This window comes from Mustela lutreola, chromosome 8 (assembly GCF_030435805.1).
Source record: "Mustela lutreola isolate mMusLut2 chromosome 8, mMusLut2.pri, whole genome shotgun sequence".
NCBI classification, from domain to species: Eukaryota; Metazoa; Chordata; class Mammalia; order Carnivora; family Mustelidae; genus Mustela; species Mustela lutreola.
This window is the reverse complement of record NC_081297.1, coordinates 45,735,871-45,755,854: the sequence shown is the minus strand read 5'-3', so window position 1 is coordinate 45,755,854 and position 19,984 is coordinate 45,735,871. Positions and strand designations below refer to the sequence as shown.

The 19,984-nt window shown below is 48.9% G+C and overlaps 1 protein-coding gene across 5 annotated transcripts in view; it reads left to right on the top strand.

The window, feature by feature from the left end:
- The first annotated feature begins 3,841 nt into the window (after positions 1–3,841).
- Positions 3,842–19,984, top strand: part of CRACR2A (calcium release activated channel regulator 2A) — a 134,901-nt gene continuing 118,758 nt past the window's right edge. For 4 of the 5 annotated variants that reach the window (XR_009356591.1, XM_059184534.1, XM_059184536.1 and 1 more), the window contains exon 1: positions 8,191–8,295. The gene's annotated coding sequence lies outside the window, so the exon portion shown is untranslated. Of the gene's footprint in view, positions 4,110–7,758; positions 7,826–8,190; positions 8,296–19,984 lie in introns of those variants that run through there. The other variant, XM_059184535.1, reaches the window with a different exon arrangement.

The window sequence follows — 19,984 nt, the reverse complement described above, 5'->3', positions numbered from 1 at the left end:
GGAGACCCAAGGGGCAGCTGGGGGATTGAGGCTTCTAGAACATCCTGAGTTGAAAAAGGTGTAGGGGTCTGGGAATGTGAAGGAGAGGAAGACTGTTCACAAGAAGTCGGGAGAAGATGTTGGGAAAACAGGTTGTCCAGTTATAAAGACGAGCTTCTTAGGTAAAAAGGTATCTTTGATAATAGCTCTCTCTTCTGGAACAGGCCTCCTTTCCAATGTAAATTTAGGCAGTTGAGGGGGAGGTAAAGAGCTTTTCCTGAATCTACAGTTTCTTAAAAATAATCAGCCTAAAATAATCCTTGTGCCAGAGAAGCATATTTTTGGGGTGACAAATTCTGCCCCCCTGCAGTTTCAATATATCTTCTTTTCCTTTCCCCTCCTTTGTTCCATTATTATCATATCTATTTCCACATATGTTACATACTTGACAATACAGTGTCATGAGTTTCGCTTTATGCAACTTATGTCTTTTAAAGGAGTCAGGAGAAGAAATAAGAAAACATATTTAGAGAGTCTTTTATATTTACCCACATATTTATCATTTCTGGAGCTCTTCATTCTTGCTGTGGATTTGAGTATCCTCAGGCATTACTTCCTCTCAGAATAAAGAATTTCCTTTTGCATTTCTTACAAGATGTGTCTGCTAACAAAATGCTCTCTGAATCTTTCATTATCTGGGATTGTCTTCATTTCACCTTCATTAGTGAAGGATGGTTTTGCTGGATATAGAATTTTTGGTTGACGGAATTTTCCAGCCCTTTGGAATACATCATTCCATGGCTTTGCCATGTTCATTGTCTCAGGAGTGATTCATTTGTATAATTTCTATCTTTTTATTAAGATTGTTTTCACTCGTTGGATTATTGTTGTCACACTTTCCTTAAATTTTTGAATTTTTTTTTTTAGTTCCTTAAACATGTGTATAGTAGCTGCCTTAAAGGTTTAGTCTAATAAAACCTCACATCTTAGAGACACACAAACACAGAGACCATTTCCACTGACTTTTTTTTCTGAATATGGTCACACTTTCTTGTTGCTTTGCCCATGGTACGATTTCTTTGTTGAAAGCTGGATACTTTACATCGTATTGGAAAAGGACTTCAACCACTTCTGTTTCGACCTCCAACTGTCTAATTGATTAAGTTCTTTCCAGCTTTATCTCTTGACTCTAATTGATTAAATTCTTCTTTCCAGCTTTATCTCTTGACTTGGACAAGGGACCCTACAGCCCAACATCCCCTGGTGGGAATGGGGATTACCTGCTCACCCATAAGGACTGCTCTGAGCCAGCAAGCCCCTACACACCAGACCCCAAGACTACGGTCAACGTGACTCTCACTTGCACATACCCACCCACCAGCGTCCCATGTTTTCCTTATAGAACCTGGATGTATTTTCAGCACTTTGGAGATAGTCTTTGAGGAACTAGTCCACTCTTTTCGTGGTGTGGGTCTCACTGAAATAAATTCCTTTCTTCTTTCCCCACCACTCTTCTCTCTGCCTTTGGAATTTGTCAGCAGTGAGCGGCCGAACGTGGTCTGTTTGGAACCTGGGAGCCAGGCACTCCTGCACCCCCACACCCCCACACCCCCACTACAGTATATTTTAGCAACTCTGTCTTGTAGTTTCCCTGCTGAGTGTTGTTTGTGTGTTTAATAACTCGCCTGGAAGAGCTCTGTGAAGTCTGCCTCCCCTGCAACATGCATCCACAAATGTCTCTGCTGTTTTGTTTCTCTTGCTTTTTATTCTGTGACCTAGTTTCCTACAGTCACCCCTCCGTCTGCCTACATTAGTGTTCAGCCAAAGATTACCCAAGGGTTGTCTGCAAAGACCCTGAGCCAGGAAGACCTCTACTCTCTGCTGATCGGTCTATGAATAAGCCGGGGAGCACATTCAAATGTCAAGCTTTGATTCCCCCAAGTCTGCTCAGGCTTCTATGTTTCCATGGAGCCCCGAAATCTCCTCTGTACACCTGGCAGACTCCATGGGCCGGAGATGTGTGAGTGGCTTGGGCTGCTCCTGTCCCTGTGACGTATACATACAGTCTTGGTCAAATGATGATATGAAGGGCAGTTATCAGACTCCCCATGGCTGCTTCTCCTCCCTAAATGTCCTGTTAGAGTCCTTTTTTTTTTCCTTAAGATTTTATTTGTTTATTTCAGAGAGAGAGACAGAGAGCACAAGCAGGCAGAGGGAAAGAGAAGCAGACTCCCCACTGAGCAGGGAGCCTGACGAGGGGCTTGATCCCAGGACCCCAGGACATGACGTGAGCTGAAAGCAAATGCTTAACCGACTGAGCCACCCAGGGGCCCCATCCTGTTAGATTTCTCTGTAGACACAAGTCCATGGTTTGCCATTTCAGACTAGTGGAGCTGCTGGCCCTCTCAGTGCACTGGCTTTTGGGATCACCATTTAAACTGATACTGCTTCAAATTGAATGAGATCACTCTAGCCGTGACAAAAATGTGCTGGTTTTTACAAGCTGTCCTGATTGAACTCTGAAACAACAGAACTGCGGGAGATGGGAACAGCTCCAGGCAAGAACACGACAGAGTCTTGTTGACCTTACTCAAAATTCTGTAATTTTCATGGACAAACACTTCTCAGTTTGTTGCATATCTCCAGTCAATTTCCAGGGTGCTGAAATGGTTGTCTTTTGACAGTTCTGACCAAGCATTGTAATTGCTTTTTTCAGAAATGGTTTATCAAGCTCTTTACAGTCTCATGCTAGAAGTTTCTCTCTGAGAATGAAGTTTTTATAGTGTCTTTCCCAACCTGGGGACGTGATGTGCAAAGAAGGGAAGAGCTCCAGGCTGACAGCTTTCCAGTCTGGACTCTGCCACTTAATTAGCTCTCGCCCTTTGTGGTTTTCCTACCGGAAACCTACAGGGTGGTTTCCACAGCTCCTTCCATTCTGAAAAATGTTAAGTTTCTAATTTACACAGTGGACCTAAAAAGATAAACTGATCTCATCCTTTCTATGATCCTGATGTCATTTTTTTTTTTTTTAAAGATCTCACTTATATGAGAGGTAAAGAGAGAGATGGAGAGCATGTGCATTCGAGCAAGGGGAGGGGCAGAGGAAGAAGGAGAGGGAGAATCTCAAGTAGACCCCCACTCAGTGCAGAGTCAGACCTGGGGCTCGAGCACAAGACCCTGAGATCATGACCTGAGCCAAAACCAAGAGTCATACACTTATAGACTGAGTCACCCAGGTGCCCCAATCCGATGTCATTTTTATCTAAATTTTGTCTGCAAGAAAGTTTATAAGTGTGTGCTTCTTCTAAGAAGAGGTAATGGTCCTTTGACACCAGTAGAAAGGAGAGGCTATTGATATTTTTTCCCCATCTTTCCTTCTTTTCCTTCTCTTCTTTTTTTTAAAGATTTTATTTATTTATTTGAGAAATAGAGAGAGAGTGAGAGAGAGACCACAAGCGGGGGGGGGGGGCAGAGGGAGAAGTAGGCTCCCCATTAAGCAGGAAGCTGGACATAGGACTTGCTCCCAGGACCCCCAGGATCATGACCTGAGTTAAAGGCAGATGCTTAATCGACTGAGCCACCCAGGTGCCCCTTCTCTTGTCTTCTTTCTCTGTCCCTCCTTCCCTCTCTCTTCCCCCACATAATCACTTCCATCCTGACGCGGTGAGCTCTGATGCTCTATCTGGCACCGTACAAAGCTCTTCTTACACAGATTATCTCATTTGCTTCTCACAAAAACCTTCTCAGGTGGGTCCTGTTCATACTACCTTTTCTAGATAAGGAAACTGAAGATTAGCAAAAGTCCCTAGCTGGCTCAAAGCTGAACAGTTAGCTTCTACCTCTCAATCCCCTCCCATTCCATAGCATCCACTGCGCAGGAAAACTGGATCTAAGGTGGCCAGTGACGCGCTCCTGTCTCGAAGAGAAGTGGCTGGGAGCTGAGGGAAGAGGAAGGCTCTCCTGGCTGTGAGCAATGAGCCATGGCTTCCCGCAGACACCGTCAGAGCTGCACCTAGCCCTAGACCTTGGATGGAGATGGCAGGGAAGGCCCTTCAGGCAGAGAAAACCAAGTCAGCAAGCTACACTGTTGCTCGAAAGTCAACGAGGGTGTCTTTACAGCTTCTTTATGGGTGAGTAGCAATAAGCAAGCTTGGTGGTTGTGGAGGGCTTTGGAGGTCAACCTAGCGGATTCTGAATTTTATTCAGAGAACACCAAAGCGGATGTTCCTGGAAGGTTTTGTTGTGCAGGGGAGGGACGTGTCTGGAGCTGTGCCTTACAAATAGCATCACCCCCAGCTGTGTGTAGGCTGTGTTGGGTGGAGGAGGGATTGAGAAAACAGAATCAAGGTCATGGTCAAGAGAGAGGTCCTGAAACCTGGCCAAGGGGATAAATGAGGAGACAAGATGGGGGGCAAGAGGCAGTACAGAAGCAATTCCATAGGACATACGAAGACTTTCAACCTTCAAAATAGAAGTCAAAATCCCATGATAGCTCTGAGATTTTATTTCTATCTTATAAGCTCTTTTAGAGCCTCTGGATTGTGTGTCCAGATCAAGCAGTTGCTGTTTTGATGATTTTTGTTTTCTAATGTACAAGAGATGGCTTAAATTTGCAATAAGTCATTTGAGTTTTCTCAAATTCCAAATTTTCAGCTCATATAATTTGTGATATCTAAAATCTAGTGTTGGTTGAGAATACCAGCTTAGAAAAACCAACACTTTGTTTTTCCTTTACCAAAACAAAACATCTTCCCCAAATGGCAATGTTCCTGACCAGCTTTTGATGATGGAAGCACTGGGTAGCTTGGAGCCATCCCATAATGTAAGTGGCAGCAGCTTCCCTTTGTTGTCACTGCTCTTGGGAGCAAGTGGGCTCCACCGGCCAGACTCAGCTTAAAAACACTTCTTGGCTTATGGAAGGTCCTTGTATTTTCCTGTGTTTCTGATTGCTTTGCTTATTACATTAGGAGCCAGGGCAATGCAGTCGGGGTTTTTGGGCATGTGTATGCATGGGCAAGAAAGCAAACTCGGGAGGACAGAAGAGCTGTCCTTTCCTTTCTCAAACATTCTATACATAGCAGGGCGCCTGGGTGACTCAGTCTGTTAAGCATCTGCCTTCAGCTCAGTTCATGATCCCAGGGTCCTGGGATCAAGGCTCGCATTGGGCTCCCTGCTTGGTGGAGTCTGCTTCTCCCTCTTCCCCTCCCCCCTGCTCAAGCTCTCTCTCTCTCACTCACTCTCTTTCTCTTTCAAATAAGTAAATAAGATCTTTCCAAAAAAATTCTGTAAGAAGCAAAATAATAGATATAAAGCATTAATTTCATTATTTGCACAGGAGCTAATTCTACCTCTATTTTCCTGCACTTTTGGGGGGGCAACACATTACTCATTGTGGAGTCTTTAAATTTTTTTTAACAGAAGTAATGATAGGGCTCCACTGGCCATTAGGGGACACCCTTGATTATGTGGTGTTTTTTTCTTTCCCTGCTCCCTAAGTGGGAAATTTGGAAATTCCTGATAAGAAGAACAATATCCCACCCCAGGTGGCATAAGAGGCCACTTGTAGAGGGCAGGGGTGGAATGAAATCCTGTGTTCATGGACAGGAGTGGTCATGTCACCACTGCCATTGCTCAAGTCACCCTGGACCCTGGTTATCCCCTCCAGGATGGATGGGATGAGCTCTGTGGCTTAGTTCCTTTCCAGCTCCCTAAGAACAACTCCATCTGAATGATGAAGCCCATTCTTGCTGCTGGAGAGAGAGAAGAAAGTCATTGCTCATGTCTTACTCGTCCAGCCTCTGAAAGACTCCAGATTGGTGAACCCCGCAGGAGCAGTACATGGTTTCATAAATATCCTCAAGGAGGTCTTATTTTTCCTACATTGTAGCTTTATGTTTCTTTTCATTTTCTTCTTTTTCTAAGATTTTATTTATTTATTTGAGAGCAAGAGAGAATGGAGAGAGAGCACGAGGGGCAGAAGGAGAAGCAGACTCCCTGATGTGGGAAGCCTGATGTGGGATTCGATCCACCAACCCTGGGATCATGACCTGAACAGAAGGCAGACACTTCACTGACTGAGCCACCCAGGTATCCCTAGCTTTATGTTTCAGTAAGAGCCATGAGCCTGACTTGGCCCCTACAATCTCATAGAAAATGTTTCATTTCCCCCTACCCTTTCCCCCCAAGCCCAACATTTTCAAAGAGGAGAAAGTTGAAAGATATAGATATAGGGCAATCTCCCCTGGAGTCTGCTTGCTCTGGTAGAGCTCAGCAGCCCTACACCCTTCAGCAACTGTTTGACTTGGACTTCTCTGGGGAGATTCTGGGGGGTGGGGCAGGGGCCGCCGTTCTGCATGGCAGCTGGAAGAGTCAATATTGATAGGTCTGTTTGTTTTTTTGGCCTCCACCTGTTGGCAACTCCATAATCATAGTCACTCATAATAAGGAAAAAGGGACAGCAGGGGAATTTCTGTACTGGAACAGTGAATGTTTCCACTGTTCTTCTGGGGAGACAAAGCAAGACAAATGGGCCTTGCGTTGAGAGCAGAACATGAGCAAGAAAACAAAGATGCCAGGAGGGAGGGTGCCATGGAGCTTAAAGGTTACACAGGGAGCATACCTCTGGGAAGAGGCCCTGTGCCCTCCAAGCTTACCTGCTCCCTGGGCACTGAGTCGCCCCTCCCCCACAGCAGAGGAGGCAGAAACTCACAGCATAGGCTTTTTTTTTTTTTTTTTAAAGATTTTGTTTATTTATTTATTTAGCAGACAGAGATCACAAGTAGGCAGAGAGGCAGGCAGAGAGAGAAGGGGGGAACAGTCTCCCTGCTGAGCAGAGAGCCAGATGTGGGGCTCGATCCCAGGACTTTGGGATCATGACCTGAGCCGAAGGCAGAGTCTTTAACCCATTGAGCCACCCAGGTGCCCCTGCAGCATAGGCTTCTAAATGCTACTCACTCCATTGGCTTCCTCAGACCCTCAGCCATTATTCATGATCCTGTGTCTCAGAGAACACTGCCGCCACCCAGGAGCTCCCCATCCTCCTACAACCCTCTCTCCCTCCCTTGGTTCTGAGATTAAGGAGCTTCCCCACCCCCTCTTGTGCCTCCAGTCCCCACTGCCTCCTCTGGAATCAGGGCCTTTGACCCCTCCGCACTCCCCATCTGTTCTTTCTTCATTGACCACAATCTACAAACACCTCTGAGTCTCCTCCGTATTTCTCTTGCCTCCGCAGCCAGCCTCGTTGAGAGCGGTTCTTCCTCCCTGTTCCATTTCCTCACTTCCCATCCACTCCCATGGCTTCCAGCAATACCCCCCCACCCCCCCACCCCACACCCCCACCTCCCACCCCCCGCCACCCCCCACCCACCACCAAATAAAAATGAAAACACAACACAACAAAACCCCTATTGTAGGACCAGCAGAAAGGGAACTGAGGTTTTCTGGGGAAGGATTCAGGGAGAAGGGGACATTTCAGTGGGGCCTGGATGCATGAGTAGGAGCTCCACAGGCAGACAACAAAGGGAAAGGGCATTCCAGGCAAAGCAAGAACTCCCAGCTGTGACTTTTGGGCAACAGTCTGTGTGCCTAGCAGGGATGCATGTGTATGTGTGTGTGTTGGGCGAGACCTGGTAAGGCTGGGAAATCAGCTGGTGGACAGAGAGTTTGTCCGAGAGGGCCTTGTGTCCCAGACTGAGGGTTTTCCTTCAGCTTGAACCTTGGGGGGGCCTCTGGAGATTTGATTAATGCTTTATTAATAAATGTATTGGATTTTTATTATAGGGTCATGCATGCCCACAATTCACTGTATGGAAGAGGCAGGAAAGCAAAAAGGACAAAATGCATGCAGGTAACATGGGAGGGCGAGAGGGGGTGGGGGTTTCAGGGGTGCAACCCCGGAGGGGAGAAAAGCAGGGCTCCTGCCGGCTGTGTAGCCTATAAACGTTCTGGAACCAGGGCAAGGGGCCCAAGGCGACTCAGGAACAGAGGGGCGCGGGAAGTCTGACCAGTCAGGCAGGCTAAGTCAGCAGCAGCCCCGCCCTCGGCACCCAGGCTCCCTGGCAGTCTGAGGTCGCCTCCCGCCCGCCCAGACCCCACTGCGCTGCGCGTGCGGATCCCGGAGGGCGCCCAGGGGGCGGCGGCGCGGACAGCTGGGGCTCCAGGCAAGTCGCTGCCACTTCTGTGGAGCAGGGGGCCGGTCCAGCCCGCGCGGGTTGGGGCGGAGAAAGTGGAGTAGTCAGGCCTGGCAAGAGGCAACGGGACAGCTGTGAGCTGAACCCGCGGCGCGGGCGGGTAGGAGGGAAGGCGGCGACGCCCAAGGTACGTGGAGGAGGAGGGTTGGAGGGCTGCAGGGTGCGCTCTTCCCCTGCCCCCTATGCCCGGGCCGCCCCAGAGGCCGGCTCTTCCACCCTGATCCCCAGGGGCAGCCAAATGCGCGCGTCTGTGTGTGCAGCACATGGAGTGGGGGCGGGGAGGGGCAGAGGAGGAAGGGGAATCTGTGCCCCACCTTGTCCCCCGCAGGGGAACAGAGAGGCTCCCCACTCCTGCCCCCAGGCCTGACCTGGCTCTTGCTCCCTGGTGACACAAATCCCAGAGGGGACTGGAAGAGGACTCAGGAACCCTGGGGGTTGAGATCAGGAAGGACTTCAGGGACCCTTTTGCCACACCCAGCCTCTTTGTTTTACAGATGGGGAAACTGAGGTTCAGAGGGAAGTGACTAGCCAAGGTCACAGATCTAGAAAGGAAAACTCACTTGCGGCTCATTGCTGCTGGGATCTCTTGCCACGTGGACCAGGACAGCAGCATGGCTGTTGCCTTGTGTAAAAACAAAGAACTGAGAAAGACAGACAGACAGACAGATAGACAGAAGACAAAGAGAGAAAGAGAACCTCCCAGAGCAGAGGAAGAGGGTCAGGAAATGGGCTGATACTGGGGCTGCACTTCCTCCCTGGCTGTTCCTGCTGTGGTCTGGCCTTGTGACGCTGCTGGCTGGCCATGCAGGCTCTGGCCCAGGTGTTTGTGCCTGTGCATGCACATGCGCATCTGTTTGTATGCATGTGTGTGTGTGCGTACACGTGTGTGTATGTGTGTGTGCAACACAATGTAGCCAGTCTCCCCTGAGCATTTGGGGAAGCCCATAAAGTCCCATGTCTGTCCACTTATACACAGTGAACTTGTGGGGGACCTGCCCTGTGTTTGACTCTGAGGTTTTTAGAGACAGGCTCTGGCATCAAAGGGACCATTTTAAAGCTGTTATTGTTCTTTTTTCTTTTTCTTTCTTTCTTTCTTTTCTTTTCTTTTTTTTTTTTTTTATAATTTCCTTTAAACGACACATGCATACACACTCATCCATCCAGTGACCAGGTGATTTCTTTGACATCTCAGATTGTTTCCTTTCCTGTAAGAGAAATTTGGTGAGGCCCAGTTGAGTTCAAGCCAGAAAGTGTTCTGTGCACAGGCGGGGGGGGGGGGGGGGGGCGGGGGCAGGGTCAGTGGGAGCTGCCAGTCAAGTCCAGACCTCCCAGCACACACTGCCAGCCTGTAGAGGCAAGGGCAGGGGGACAGGGAAGAAGCAGAGAGGAGGGGGCAGCAGTGGGAGAAGAGGAGGGGGACAGGGTGAAGAGAAAAAGGAACGCCTGAGCCCATGGCACAGACCACTCAGAGGCATGGACAGAGCTCTCTCTGGGGACCCGCACTTCAGGACTGGGGCTCCCCCATGCTCATAGAGGCAGCGCGAAGCAGGGAGATCACCAGATGGACATAACGAGAGATGAGAGCTAGTCAGCCTGATAATATCTCACACAATCCATTCGCTTTTGAGAGGGAGAGGAAGCGTGTTCACCACGATGCCCCTGGCAGGACATGTGGGACAGACCAGTCATTCTCACGACAGCCAGTACACATCCAGGGACAGACACGGGTTTCCTGGCTTAAGCCTTGCTGCAGCCCAGTTGCTCTGCTGTCATTCCCATTTTATAGAAAAATTAACTGAGGAACAGAGAGGCGAAGTGTCATGCCCAGGATCACACAGCCAGGAAGTGGTAGAGGCAGCATTGGAACGGTGTGGCTGTTCCAGAGCCTGGACCTTCAGCATCTCACGACACTGGCCCTCCACTCACCACCAGCATCGGGATAGAGGGGATCCCTCTGTCCCCTTCCAGGACTCAGCATGGAAGATTTTGACTCCTTGTTTCCCCTTAAGAGCTGCTCCCAATGGTCCCCAGAGCCTGACTTTATCTGGATAACAGGACAGCTGTGGTTGAAGGCGGAGTGAGTTGGGGTGGGGGAAGGAAGGATTCTGTGGGCTTGTACCCTGCTCAGGGGCTCCTGGCCCCCAGTTTCTAGGTTCTAGGCCTGGTAACCAGACCAGGTGCCTGGGGACGCAAGGACTCGGTTAGACACTGGAAGAGCCTCTTGAAGGCCCATTTGGGACTGGGGTCCTCAAGGCCTTCTCTGCCTGGGGTGACCCGAGGGGTCCCCATCTGATGGGCAAAGTGACATTCAGGGGCCTCTCATAGCTTGAGGAGTATAGGATTTCTGCTGTGACAGATTCTTGTGGAGACGATGTATTCCCTTGTTGGTTTGTTTTGGCTCCCAGTCCCGGTTGTCTCAAAATGTCAGGGAGGCTCTTTCTTCCCTGGCCTGCTTGTTGACCCATGCTGGATGGGGTGGCAGAGGGAGGCATTTACGGGGGCAGCATCTAAGCACTGGCCAGAGCCTGACCCTGGATGATGTTCCCAGGCACATATAGGAGATGAAGGAAAGTAGGAGCAGCCAGGCTTCCCACGTGGTTCAGGTTCAGGTTCGCTATGCTCTGCATCACCGAACTTGTGCTAAAGACCCTTTATTCGTGGAACAGAGCTGCCCCACCCTGGTGGCTGGGTCTGAGAAACTGTGGGAGGAAAGAACTGTTCCTTTTGTGAGGGAGCTCCCTGAGGTCTGGCCGGCTTGCTTCAGCACCCAGCTCTGGCTACTGGTGCTCCCTGGGTTTGTGCAATTCTTGGCCCTACTGGGCTCTGAGGAAAGGTGAGAAGGCAGAGCTTAGCATGAGGCTGGGGTATACCTGCCCCAGTGTGCTGCCCTCCTCCCGAGGGGCAGGGGGCCTGCATTTGCCTTTCTGGCTGAGCAGCCTCTTTAACTAACCCCCCCCTTTTTTTAAAAACTCACAGCAGTACTGGGGAAGTATGAGGCTGGCTATAGGGGCTCAATTACCAGGGAAGACAAGAAGAAAATCTCTCATTAGCTGGGCGATTGGTTTATTTTCACTTTATTTGTTTTAGAGGTTGCTCCGTGTTGAGTTCCGGGATTTGCAGCTGGCCTAGGTACACGGACGGAGCTCTGCCACGTTGAATCCACATAACCCCACACCTGCACCCAGAGGGAAGGGGAGGAAAACTGACTTCTTGGAGCCCCACCCTGAACAAACACGGAGATTCAGGGTAGTCTCTTGCCCCTGCAGTGGGAGGCTGGGTGCATAGAAATGCATCAGGCATGGCTAAGAGCTGGGCACAAGTGAACCTGTTCAAGACTTATTCCAGTCTCATGAGATAGGTACTATTATTACATTCTTCCCATTTTATAGATGAGGAAGCCAAGGCTCTGAGAAGTGGAGTAAAACATGCCCACAGTCATACACTAATAAGAGGCCAGTCTGGGCTTTGAATCCCTGCAGCCTGGCCCCAGGGCCATGGCCTAAACCATTCCTCAGGCTACACCTGTGACTGTGGAGCCCAGAACCAGAAACACGCTGGTTCTGACCCGAACCAACCACATGTCCTCAGCCTGAGTTTTTTTTCTCTTCAGTGAAATGGTACTAGAAACCTGCCAGTCCGTCCTGGGCGAGCTAATGGGCATGGAAGAGCACCATGGGGAAGGCTCTCATGGTCCCTGCGGTTGGGGTGGCGTTACTCATTGAGAGTTTGGTGTTGAGCTCTATGGGCTGGGACACTTCCCCCTTGTCCATTTCTTGTGGTTTCACAGAACAGGCGGGATTCAAGCCGGACCCAGAAGAGTGGGTCCACTTTGGAAAGGCACAGAGAAAGTGGAGGCTGGAGGTAGGGCCTGGGACAGGACACAAGCACAGGGGTAGAGGCATGTGGGTAGGTGGCAGAAGGACCCTGCAGGGGTCTGTGTCACCAACTCTCTGTGTTGAGCTTCCAGCAGAACTCCACACCCCATTGCTGCCGCTGGGGCTTTTAATGACAGCTGGGAAATGTTACTGGGCCCCGGTGTGCGGCCAGGCCTAGACCACAGGACATTTGCTTCAGCAGCACCCTGAGGCACAAGGCCAGCCCTTTATTCTCTGGAATGGCAGGACCAGGCTGGCATGCCTGTCTGTGGACATCAAAGAGGTCATGGCCAAGGAGGTCAGAGACACTGGCTGGAGGGGCTACTTGTGCCTCTAGCCAGGGTGTGTTTTTTTTTTGCGAGGAAGGCAGAAATGGGGTGTCAAAGCTACCCTGTTTATTACCTGAGCATGACTGAAAGTTAGGGGCATCCTTCCCAAAGGCAGGGGTTCTCTCTGAATAAGACAGCGGCACTGCTATGCCCAGAGAACCTGGCGGGAAAGGGGAGGAGATCCTTGGAAGTTACCTTTGTTTTATCTGAATTATGGCCAAAAATAACCATCAGGGAGATACTGTTAGGAAAGACAAACTATTCTGCCTAAGAATCTTAGATCTTTCTCCGATGCCACGGTCCGTGGTAGATGTGGGGTTTCAGGGCTTCTGGGAGCTTGTATTACACAGATGTCCTGGATAAGGATCAGCTCCACGTGATGGAGGCGGTAGCCTTTGGGTTGGTGTCTGGGTGCACGGACGCTGTCTTCCCTCAGAATCCCCCAGAGAGAAGCTGACCCCCAGCTCTCCTTTATATTACTTCTGTTTTAATGTCTTCAGTGGGCTGAGAGATGAATTTTAGGGTACTGCTTTATTTATTTTTTAGGAGAGAGAGAGAGAGAGCACATGAGCGGGAAGGGGAAGGGGGAGAAGGAGAGAGCATCTCAAGCAGGCTCCACCCATAGACGGAATCTGACCAGGGGCTCCATCCCATGACCCTGAGACCGTGACTTGAGTGGAATCCAAGAGTCGGATGCTTAAGCCACTGAGCCAGCCAGGCACTGCTCTTTTTGAATTTTTTTGTGATAACTCAGTCTTTTTTTTCAATGGAGTAAAACATACAGAATACGAAGTTGACAGTTTGAACCACGTTCACGTGTGCAGTTCGGTGGCGTTAGGAGCACTCGCCGTGCTGTGCAGCCACCACCACCACCAGACCTTTCTTCATCTTCCCAGCTGTTGGGGTTTGGTATTAACCCTGACCCCTGCGAGTTCCACAGTCTCACTCTGTCTCAGCTTCCTTTCTTGCAGTGGCCTAGCCGTCAGATGCCCCTCCACAGGGGCCATCTTTATGCTGAGGTTCCTTGTTACTTTCTGGTTTTTTGAGTTTGTGCTGGCTTTTGTTTTCAGTTTCTGCTTCCGTCGCACGAGCTTCTGTGAGTCTCCCCTCTTCGGGCCTGGATTCTGTGCTGAGCACTTTAGAGCACCTTGTATATTCCTCCCGCCAATCCTGCATGGTAGTTATTATCATGCACCCCCTCAAGGTGAAGAAGGGACTCGGAGATGCAGCATCCCACCGCCGTGGGAATGTCGGAGGCAGACCTTGACGCTGGCCTCTCTGACCTTCCTTCTTTGCCTAAGGTGGGAATGTCACTGTCTAGAATCGAGCACAGCCAGCCCTGCATCACACGTTGGTGTTGACTCTAAAGGTTTCTAGAATCTGCATAGATTTGGGTATGTATTACATGAACCATCTTCTATTAGGATTCTTAACTGGAGCCATTAGCCAAAAAGGATTTGCTTGAAAATAACTTAATTATATACCATAGATAAACTGCTAATGGAATTTACCAAACTGCTAAATTAAGCTTTTCAACTAATTACACACATACTATGAAGTGTGAGGTTAGCTTTGACCGTGAGTCCTTCCCCCAGCAGGAAGATGGTGAGTCCCCTCGGGAGGCAGGCCCTTGGTCACCCTGTCAATTCTTATTCTTACTCATGATGGGTTGTGCTTTTCTGTCCCCTTCTGGTGTCCTGTTGTAGCTTGACTCTGTGTTTACTCACGACAAAGTAATGTATCCCTACGGCCATGATTGTCCTAACTGCAAATATACTAGAATTTGTTTCCCATTTCTGCAGCAGACATTCTTTCTAGAACTTTTATCTTATGCAGTGGGTCTCTGGCGTACATCATCCCCCTCCTTAGACTAGGCCTACCCTTGCTGTGTTGCCCCCCTACTCAGATTTCTGGGATTTGTCTTTGCTGGGGGCTCCGGGTTCTGGGTTTCTCCAGTCCTGTCAGCTGGAAAAGCAGGAAGGTGTCCAGTAAGCCTTTCACCTGGTCCCTATGCAGAAGATCATTTCTGAGTGGTTACCGTGTGCCAGGCACTGCTTCTAATTGAGGACTCAGCATCCCCATTCTACAGATGAGGGAACTGAGGCTCAGAGAGCTTAAACACCTTATCTGAGTTCACACATCTAGTTCTGGTGTAGACACTCCATCACTGACACCCCCTCCCCCCACCCCTGCTGCTGCTGATCCTTCTGCCCCAAACTGGCTTCCTACAAAGTCTAACCCTTTGGGCTGTGGGGTTTGCTGAGTAACAGAGCTCTGCTGACATACCTGTAACAGGGGAACAGAGTTCCCTGACTTCACACTAGGTAAGCTGCTGCAGGCACAGGTCGGTCAGAAGTAGCGGGGTGGGGCAGGCCAGCTAAAAAGTCTGTTCTAGAACTTCCTTTCAAGGAAAGCCATTTTAATGTACTGGACCACAGCTCAAATCAGAAACAAAGACGCAAAAACGAACTGCTAAGGGAAATGAATGTTAATCAGAGAAGTTACTAGGCCTCCATTATGTAATCACACACTGCAAACTAAAAATATTTTTTTTAAACACACAAGCCCTATTTGCTGGAGTTAGAAATAGAATAAAGAGCTCTAATTTGTTCTGAATAACAATCATGTTATACCACATACCACATCTGAATTTTCGGATACACTTTAGGGGCTCCATCAATATGGTTTTTCTGAATATTAATGCCATTCCCACCACCCCCCACCAGACCCCAAAACCTCAACCAAATGGATCAGCAGATAAGGACTGAGCACCTACTGTATGCCTGTGTGCAGCATGTCATGAGGGGAGGAAGAACAGAAGCCCTGGTGCTTGTTTGGACAGCACAGTGCCTGTTAGCCAGAGAGTGGGACAGAGTGTATCTGTGCTCTAGAAGGAAATGGGCTCTGGAGAAGGCATCACAGTGGATGCGAGAACGGAGCTGGGCCTTCAAGCACGGTCCACAGATAGAGGGTCCCCAGGAGTCCTGCGAGAAATCTTCTGTGAGGGTCCTTCTGTTCACTTTCACAGTGTCTGAGGGCCCTTCTGCATTCAAATTAACCCCCCGAAGTGTTGTCCACGCCATAAGCCATGCCTTAACCCTACCAATATTTTTAAGGGCTACCTTGTCATCCTTCTTCTGATCATCACTGACTCAGTTTACCTTCTAAAAGATGTGGGAACCAGGACCCTCTGATTCTTCCTCTTTCACATAGACAGGGCTGCTGTATGCAGAACTGAACACAGCCAGCCCTGCCTGGCCTCTTATGTGTCTATGCTTGGAGGTTTCTAGAATCTGCACGGATGTGGGGGTGGTGTATGGACCATGCTCCGTGAGAATGGAGATGTGTTCGGCCCCCTGCAGAAGGTTCTGTAGGGCTATAATGTGGAAGCAGGCAGGGCCACCCACACAATCTCACTCTCTTCATATGAAGTGACCCACCAGGAAAGTGAACCAAAGCAGACTGAGGAGAGACCTGGGGGATCACTCTTTTAACTGTAGCCCCACTACTGAATTCTCTCACGTCTGCTGCCTGATTTCTTTTCAGCCCTGGTCATAGGACCACAGCCCCTCACATCTGAGATCCTTTCTGCCCCTGCCTGCCTAGGTCCCCACGACTGGTTCTCACTCCATGCAGCTGAGCCCTGCTCTGTCAGGGCTAGGCTGTCCCAGACGCCCTTTAGAAAGAGATGCTAACTAGCCCAGTTGACGCTCATGGCTGACTGCCTTGCCTCCCCCAGGGAGCACACTTGCCCACTCCCCTGCTCCATGCAGTTAGCTCAGAAAGTTCAGGCTGATTGGGCCAAATTCAGGCTCCTGAGCACGCTTTCTTTTTTAGCCTAAGACACAAGTTGAGTGACAAAGCCCTGCCTCGTGTCCCCTGCCTTGTCCTAGCTAAATGCCCATCTGATGGGAGTCCTGATGAGGTCCTCCTAGGATGCAGCTATCTTGGGACCTGGTTCTCCAGGAGCTCGAGCAGGTGGACAGACAGGCCAGAAAGCTCAGATGGAGCAGGGCAGTCGGCAGCAAGTCCATGGCCCTTGTTCGCTGTGGTCCCCAGTCTCCTCATCATATCTCTGCAGCATGTCACAACGATGGGCTGAAGCAGTGGCCATGTGACAGCACTTTACAAAGATAAAACCTTTTGAATGGAGGCTGCTGATGCTTTCTGCAGTCAAGCAGTCTCCATCAGCTGACCAGGCTGGGCTGAATTAGCTGTTAGCTTCGTAGATCATTAAAATAAGTCCATCGGTCATTAAAATAAGGGCTCAGTGCCTTTTATCAATAGGGTGAGCTGCCCAGCCTTGTTGGTGGGGGGAGGGATGGAGGCTTGGCCAGTGACCCGAGACCCGGCAAGACTCTCAGGCAGAAGTGGGAAGTGTCCTCCCACTTAATGAGACAGGTCCCACATCTTTTAGGCTGAGTGACACCCCGGGGAGCCGGGGTTCTGCTTCATCTGAAACAGCATGGAGAATGCCCCACGAGTCGAATGTGAATTGGAGTCTTTGTCATCTTTAAGAAACAATCCTCAGTGGGTCCTGACATTCACAGCTTCTGCCGGCCCCAATATTTGCCCAGGGGTGTGGGGGGCAGAGGTAACCATGGAGAAGGAAGCTTGGAGGATGAAGGATATTGGTGAACGCAGGTAATTGTGGTCAGTTACCTGTCAGCTTCACTTGGTGTGGACTCAAGTCAACTCATTCACTGAGCCCTCCCAGGCCACTGGGCTAGGAGCTGGGACTTGGACTCTCCTCCTTAGCTTAGAGGTGAGGACCCCAGAAGCAAAGCCACTTGCTCAAGATCAGCAGGGTCGTAAGAGTAGAATCAGAGTTCAGAGAAGCTGCTTGGACAGTAAGTCCCCTGCTCCTAGCAGGGGAAGGCCAGCACCCTGGTGATGTTCCCTTGGGCTGACAAGCTCTTTGGACTCTGCTTTTAAGTCTTCACAGCAGAGCAGTGAGGTGAGTACATGCATGTTAAATGAAACGATGACTATGGAAACACTTAGTAAATGGTAAAATGCTCTACAGATAGGATATAATTATTATCTCCAATTTACAGGGGAGGAAAATAAAATCAGAGAGGTTCGGTGACTTGCCTAAGGACACATGGGAACAGATGACAGAGTAAGGATGCCAACCTGGGTCTTAGGACTTCGGGACTGGTGTTTGTTTCTTTGACACCGTCAAAGGAAGACTGGTTCTGGATTTATCTGTCCCTTCCTTGGTTTTGTTGCCCCTCCCTGAAGCCCCCTCCCTCCATACCCACCAACTGTTGCCAAATGAAAATTAGGCAAAGAACCTCAAGGGGTCCAGGCTAATTTTTCCTAGCTGCCTTTTCTCTTCTTTAGAAGACCTTATGAAACGGGGTGATGTCAGGGGTGGAGTGAGGGATTGTGTCTCTCCGCATGAGGACTGGGGTGCAGAAGCAGCTCTAGAGAGGTCGTCCGTGTGCCGCTCACTCTCCCTCATTGGCAGAAGAGCCCAGGGATAGTGGGTGACATGAACCATTTTGCCCTACAGATGAGCCAGCACACTTGTTACAACCTCATAAAACTGTCAACACACATTACTTTAAAATTGTGAGTTAAACGGAAATCCAGGGTGTATATATGCCTGGAACGTGTGGGTACACATGCGGTATTTCAAAAACACGGACATGCTAGATGATGTGTTTGAACGGTCTTGGGCTCGAGACTGAAAAGATAACAAGACAGGTCCTAAGCATCCTCTCCGCGGTACAGAGCCCTTGACTCTGGTACGCTGCCGCCACCCATCTCACGCCCAGGCAGAGGCCGACGTTCTCTGTCACTAACAGTGTCTTCCTTACCTGTTTAATTACTGCTTTCGGTAGAGGTAGGAAATTAGGATTTATCTGACATCTTCCAGATGCAGAAGCTGTGTTGGGAGCATCTGTGTGCATGTGCTCATTTATTCCTTACAACAACCTCGCCTAACTGGTGTTATTGTATGAATTTTTAAGAGGAAGATTCACGTTTCCCAGGTAGTAAGACATGAGACAGCAAGAGATGAGCGCAAGCACGTCTGACTCCAGATCTGCGTGCTTTCACCGGTGGACTGAGAAAGCCCATTTTCATTTTCTTTGTTCTTCACTCCTTGTGTCATCTCATATCTTCCGCTTAGACTCTCTTCCCTTCTGTCAGAAATACACCTTTTAAAAATGTCCTTTCATGAGCGTCTGCTTGTGGCAGACTAGAGTTTTGTCCATGGATAATGCCTTCCTTTCTCTTATCCTTTTTCTTTGATTATTTTCTTTCTTATCTTTAAGTCATCTCTACACCCAATATGGGGCTTGAACTCACAACCCCAAGATCCAGAGTTGCATGTTCTACTGACGGAGGCAGCCAGGCGCTACCGTTTCTCTTATTCATAAAGAATGTTTCCTTCAGGCACAGAGTTTTCAGATGATGGTTTTACTGTCTTTCAGCATGTTGAGTATTTGACCCCCATCTTTTGGCTTGTAATCATTGCAGGGTAACTTGTCTCTTTTTATGGCTGTTTTTTTTTTAAATAAAAAAATATTTTTTTAATCTATTTGAGTGGGGGAGTACAGAAAGAGGGGAGCAGCAGAGGGGTGGGAGAGAGATGGGGAAAGAATCTCAAGCAGACTCCCCACTGAGCACAGAGCCCGACGTGGGACTCGATCTTAAGACCCTGAGATCATGACCTGAGCCAGAACTGAGAGTCAGATGCTTAACTGATTGAGCTACCCAGGAACCCCCTCCTTGGCTGTTTTTAAGATAGTCTTTTTGTTTTTGGTGTTCTGCAGTCTCGTTGACATATAACTGTGGGGATTTCCTTTTATTTATTCTTCTTGAGATTCATTGGCATTTTTGAATATGTGTATTGGTATCTTTCCTCCATTTTAATATTTATTAAAATAATGAAAATATTAATATTTGAGAGAGAATGTGCCTCTGGGTGTGAGCGAGGGCAGGGGCAGAGGGAGAGGAAGAAAGAATCTTAAGTGGTCTCCCCACTGAGCATGGAGCCCGACGCGGGGCTCGATCTCAGGACCCTGAGATCATGACCTGAACCAAATTCAGATGCTTAACCAACTGAGCCAGCCTTGTGCCCTATTTTTCCTCCCTTACAGAACATTTGTAGCCATTATCTGTTTAAATGCTTTCTCTCTCTCTTCCCTTTCTAGGATTCCAAATAGATACCTGCTAGCTTCCATTTTCATGTCTTTTAAGCTCTCTTTCCTATTTTTCTGAGTCTTTGTCTTTCTCTATGGCATTTTGATTATTTTATTTTTTTAAGATTTTATTTATTTATTTGATAGAGAAAGATCATAAGTAGGCAAAGAGGTATGCAGAGAGAGAGGAGGAAGCAGTCTCTCTGCTGAGCAGAGTGCCCAATGCAGGGCTTGATCCCAGGACCCTGAGAGGCTTTAACCCACTGAGCCACCCAGGTGCCCTTGATTAGTTTATTTTGACCTAATTCCCAGCTCACTACTTCTTTCTCAGACTGTATCTAATGTGCTATTAAGTCTGTTCACAGATTGTAACTTCAGTTGTTTAATTTTTATTTTTAAAAATTCCCTTTGGTCCATTTTTTTTTCAAGTCTTGATTATTTCTCATGATTCATTGTTG